The sequence below is a fragment of the Phocoena sinus genome, chromosome 1 (assembly GCF_008692025.1).
Source record: "Phocoena sinus isolate mPhoSin1 chromosome 1, mPhoSin1.pri, whole genome shotgun sequence".
In the NCBI taxonomy this organism is placed as follows: Eukaryota; Metazoa; Chordata; class Mammalia; order Artiodactyla; family Phocoenidae; genus Phocoena; species Phocoena sinus.
This window is the reverse complement of record NC_045763.1, coordinates 147,913,955-147,919,954: the sequence shown is the minus strand read 5'-3', so window position 1 is coordinate 147,919,954 and position 6,000 is coordinate 147,913,955. Positions and strand designations below refer to the sequence as shown.

The window sequence follows — 6,000 nt, the reverse complement described above, 5'->3', positions numbered from 1 at the left end:
AATTATTTAATATTTTTATTATGCAAAGTTTAAACATAATTTTCGGCATAATTATAAGGTTATGCATATATAGAACACTACAGAATTTTATTCAGCTTACATTCATTTCAGGTAGTGGCACTATGTTTCAGAGTGAAGGAAATACCTATTTTTATGGTAACAAGTAATGTTACTCTTACAATAGCGAATGTAATTTTTGATAATGATTAAGATAAAGTATATTTTGGTTAAATTTGTTAGCTTATCATCATAGTACTTATAAAATTTGTTTTATAGATTTATAAGAGTGGGAAGGTGGAGAATGGGGAAAGATCACAATATGAGTATATATGATAAAATGCAAATAGTGCCTTTAAGGAGTTGACCCTTCCATGACAGCTTACCTGTATATATTAAGGCTCAGATACAAAAGTGGGTCTTCCTTGCATTGTTTCCTTCTAGATGATGTAAAGAGGTGCTTAGGAAATGGTGCTATGATTTCTGCTCTTGAGAAGCTTGCCATTTGAAATAAAATACTTGAGTGGAGCTTCCTTATTCCAGGACTTTATAAGACCTTGATTTATGGGTTCAGGAAGATTCTGCGTATCAGATTTATCATATTTGTATAGTTAAGTTTAAAGAGAAGAATTAGGAAACGTTTTTATGAGCCCATTTCTAGAAGCTAATTTAAAACATTGTAACAGTCTTTGTAACAGTCAAACTCAGGTTATGATCTGGTTTTAATTTCTAACAAAAATTTTCTTAACAGGTGGAGAAAGAACCTGTGGAGTACATGAACTTATCTGTATTAGAAAAGGTGAGTCAGTGCTCTGCATGGATATTTAAATACAAAATGAACACTTCACAGTGTATGATACATTTTAGTACAATGGCAGATAATTTGGACTTACAGAGTATAAAATTTAATAAATATTAACATTTGTTATTTGTATTGTAGACTTAACCATTCATCAAGTACATACTGCTTATTATGTGGTTATTGAGAGTTGTTACTTTATATTTAGTTTTCATGGGCTGATAAAGCCTGGTTTCTAGCATATTGGTTATCAGATGTGGTGAAGAGGCAAAGAATGGAGGGTTTGATTTTTGTTCCCTTTCAGAATCTGGAATCTGAGTGCATGCTGATCTCCCATTGACTTCTGTTCTATTACTGTACCCCATCAGAGAGATGTGAGGAGTTGGTTGAAATTCAAATCGGGAACATGTCCAAAGACCACAACATCTTTTGACACCAACAACTGTCTATGCTTCCTTAGAAGGAGCCACCTGACAACTGGGTGGTTGAACAAGGTGGCCCCAGGAAAGGTAATTCAGTTATTAGGTGGGAGGCAAGGAATCAGGTATTCTCTAGATTTGGAAGAATCAGGAAAACCTTGGGAGTCCCCACACTCCTAAGCAGTCACACCTGTGAAAGGGTGTGAAGAAAGGGGAGGTCAGGGGAAGAAATCTTCATAAATGTACTACTCTTTTCTCTTTTTAAACTTGGGGGACTTTCCTTTTCTTACGTCTTTCTTGAAAACCGGGTTGGCCCTCCTAAGTCTGGCCAGCTAGCAGCACTCCTTGCCCTAACATTTCACCCTCAGGAGGTTTGAGACGATGTCAGTATTTGTGGTGCGTGGGTATGATTGACATACCAGGGAATGTCAGCATACTTTTAGGAAGTCTTCAACAGGTCTGAAAAGCCTCAGCTTCTTTAGAGTTGAGTAAAAGGTTTTTAATTCTTTTTTAGGTGAATTTGGCGTAATCATGCTAGTTTGTCTGTGTGTCACTGCCTTTGATTGCTGTTCATTTAAAAATTGTCTCCTTCCTGTATTAAAGTGTAATCTATGTATATGTCTGGTACCACAAAAGAGAAAATTGAAGTCAGTTCCCTGAAATCTCAAATTTAGGATTGTGGAGATAGGGGAGAGAGGGGACAAATTATATGTTGTTTTCTTTGTCTATGTAAACATTTTTAGTCTTCAACTATAACATATTAATCCATATTTGCTCAAAATGTTTTAGATAATTTTATAGTTACTACCTTGTCCCAGGAAAACTTTTTAAAACACAGGACTTACTTGGACAGGAAGAGGCACCGTACAAATCAGTTGAGATCAAAAACTACAAAACTGTGGTCAGATGAAGAGAGAATCAAGACAAGAGTAGAGATAGCTAGAGGGGAGGAAAATAAAATGTGTGGAGGGCTTTTCGTGGCTACAAGGGGAACAGAAAGCTACAATGGAGAAAATAGTGTAGGTAGCGACAGATGATGATCTGAACACACACCTTTTTATTATGGCTCTTCTTGCTGTTCTTTATTGCTATCTCCATTCGTATCCAGGTGGTTCTCCGACCATGCCTTGCCCAGATTTCTCTGTGTTAGTCCAACTTTTTCACTTCTTCCAATTTCCTAAAGAATTTAAAATCTGTGATTAAAATTTTAAAAATCGTCACAGTGCAGCTATGCAATGGAAAAGTCTCTGAATGTATGTGTATCCCCTCAGCATTCAGTGTCCTCTTCTAGTGGAAGTTCCATAAGTATTTGAATATTTTAAAAATGAATGCTCAGAGCTAAAGCTTTTGCATTTTATTTTTTATTTAAAAAAATTTTTTTTTTTGGCTGCACTGCGTGACATGTGGAATCTTAGTTCCCCAACTAGGTATTGAACCTGCGCCTCTGCAGTGGAAGCACAGAGTCTTAACCACTGGGCCACCAGGGAAGTCCCTAAAGCTTTTGCATTTTAAACTGGACTTTCATAGAGTAGAGCCTATGAAGGTTATACCAAGTGGAATAATTGTAATTAGTATCAATGGTTCTGGCAAGATAATATCTCTAACATTATGTTCAACTTGTTTTTACCTGTTTGGCTGTTCTCTGTCTCCTTTGCTGGCTTCTCTCCTCTGTCAGACCTGTACATGTTGGAACATACCAGAGTTGGGTCCTGGGCTTGCTTCATTTTTCCATCTATTCTTTCTGTTTAATTTTATTTGGTTCTGTTGTTTTAAATGCCATACAAATTTATAAATCTGGCTCTGAGCTGTCCTTGAGCTTCCTGCTCTTATATCAAACTACTTACTTGATATTTCTATCTGGATGTCTGTTAGAATAAAAACTTGGCGTGTCTAAAATGCAAATCTCGATTTTCTCACGTGAATCTGTACCTTCCTCCCTCTTCTCCATCTCAGCTAATAAATAGAACAGTCGGCCCAGTTGCTCAAGTCCCAACTTAAGAATCATCCGTATTTCTCTCTTTTTTTTTATCTTCTGCATTTAATTTATTATTATTAGCAAGTTTTGTCAATTCTACTTTCAAAATATATTTTGAATCTATCCTCTTTTTTCCTTCATGCTGTTATCATCGTAGTCTGTGTCCTTATCTTCTCTTGCTCACACTACTGTAATGGTTTTCTAACAGGTTCCCTTACTTACACTCTTATCTCCTTTCAGTACATATCAACGATCCTTTTAAATGTTTACATTTAAATGTTTACGTTGAAATCAGGTCATATCACTTTGCTGATTGGAATTCTTCTGTGGATTCCCACTATACCTAGAATAAAATCAAAGTGCCTTACCCTGATCTACAAAGCCTTACATTATAACATCAACTCAGAAGTCTCATCTGTAAATCATCAAAATGTCATCTAAATTTCATCAACTCAAGTCACATCATCTAAATCATTTACATCAGGTATGGGTGAAACACTGGATATGATCCATCCTGGTTCAGAATTCCTCTCCATCTCTAGACATGTGAAACTAGCAAATATGTTACCTGCACTTCAAATACAGTGATGGAACAGGATAACAGTTACAGACATTTCTACCCCAAGGGTGGTAAAATGAAGAGAAGAGAGGAGTCACTGGTACCAAGCAGTTTTGAAATCCAATTGGAAAAAAAGTATATTCGATTTCAAGGCCTGGAAATAATACTCTGTTGCTCTTGGCCCTGAGGTCTGAGGCTCCACTCTCAGAATTTAAGACTCTACCCTTGGAGTCATCCTTCCTTTTCAGGAAAGGTAGTGTATATCTGCACCTGGGTATTTTTATCAGCCTGTTTCCTGTCTGTAGAATTTTGGTCTGTTTGTCTTCTTTCATTTTGTCCGCTCTTGTCCCTTTCAGTCTGAGGTGGTGGTGTTCTGCTGGTATAGCAGTCTCAGGCAAGATTCTCGTGAGTCTTCTCTGTTCGTTATGTGGGTTCCTTCCATAAGACAAGACCCCCCTCCACATGTCTTTCTTGGATGATTCCATCTCTGTTTTTGGCTTCTGCCAGGACTGCTGAGGAGATCCATGAGTCACATGTCTAATCTCTTCAGAGAGCCCTCTGTGTCACTGAACGTTGTGACCTTTTGTTCATTTTGAGGCACTGGCAAAAGGTTGTCTAGCCACACTTTGGCTTTGTCTCCAGAGCACACTTTCTTAACATTGAATCCCTGATTTTAGCATAATTTACAATCTGGGTAGGCTGAGGGTTTTCCAAATCATCAAGTACTGGTTCCTTTTTGCTTAACAGTTCTTCCCTCACTTTATCTCATTCCTCTCAAATTTAACCATAAGCAGCATGAAGAAACCCAGGCTGCACCTTCAGCACTTTGCTTTGAAATCTCCTCAGCTAAATATCCAAGTTTGTTGTTTACAAGTTCTACTTTCCATATAATTGTGGAACATGATTTAGCTAAGCTTTCTGTAACAAGCACCTCCTTTCCTCCAGTTTCCAGGAACATGTTCTTATGTTCTTCATTTCCTTCTGCGCTCTCACCAGTAGCACCTTTAACATTTATATTTCTACCAGTGGTCTGTTTATGACTATTTAGGTATCCTAGATCTAATACAATACGAATTTTCTGTACCACGCTCCTCATTTTCTTCTGAGTCCTCACTACCAGGGTCATTAACATCTATATTTCTACTAAAAGTCCGTTCAAGGCAATTTAGGCTTTTTCAGTTGTGCCCCTCAAAATTCTTCAAACTTCTTCCCATTACTTAATTCCAATTACTTAGTCATAACAAATACCTAACTTCCTCATGGTTAGGTATTTGTTTTAGTGGCACCCCACTTTCAGATACCGAAATCTGTGTTCGTTTCCTTCAGTTGCTGTAATAATTGGCCACAACTTTTGGTGGCTAAAACAACACAAATTTATGCTCTTACAGTTCTAGAGGTGAAAGTCCAGAGTCAGTTCCACTGGGCTGAGGGCAGACATTTCTTCTGGAGGCTTGAGGGGAGAATCTGTTTCCTCAATCTTTCCATCATCTTGGGGCCATCATCTGCCTTCCTTGGCTTGTGGACCCTTCCTCCATTTCAAGGCATTTCACTTCGAACTCTGCCTCTGTTGATCCATGTAATGTTCTCCCGCACCAGCTCTTTGAATGACTGATTCCTCTAGTTCTTTCCTTTGCAGTCACACATTCCCTACTGACATAAGTCTTAAGTCGCGCCCTCATCCTTTTTTATTCTTAATCTCAATGATATCACCCTCCTTATTTAATAACATCTATTTTAATTGGCAGTTATCAATTAAATAACTGGGGGGAGGAGCTGTATGTCTCCTCCATTACGATAAAAGCTCTAAGAAGGCATTAGTGTTGACGGACTGTCCCCAGTGCCTGAAAGAGCATAGGACATATGATAGATGTCATTGGAGTTAATAAATGAATGATTGAAGTGGATTTGGCTGAATTGATCCTGAATAATTTAATCTGATGCCTACTAGTTAGTTACAAGGTATTTATTGAATGCTTTCTTTATGCAAGCAAAATTCTAAATGTAATGACTGGTTAAAGAAACAGGGATTTCTTTTTTTCAGCGATATTTTGAACTTGATAATATAAAATTTTCTGCTGTAAAACACCTGAAACTGCTAGAGAAAATATAGCAAACATACCTTTAAATGTGTTTTTGAGCCCACAGAAAAGTTAGGGAACCCTCAGGGTTTAACAGTGTAGAAGGTTATTAGGGAAATGCAAATAAATAGCACGCTGAGATATACCATTTCACCCCCATTAGGATGGCTAAA

General features: G+C 37.6%; 1 protein-coding gene across 1 annotated transcript in view; it reads left to right on the top strand.

The window, feature by feature from the left end:
• The first annotated feature begins 763 nt into the window (after positions 1 to 763).
• The window catches only part of SYT14 (synaptotagmin 14), a 224,702-nt gene continuing 219,465 nt past the window's right edge, over positions 764 to 6,000 (top strand). Inside the window, 2 exon segments of the mRNA XM_032644387.1 lie at positions 764 to 796; positions 1,101 to 1,305. The gene's annotated coding sequence lies outside the window, so the exon portion shown is untranslated.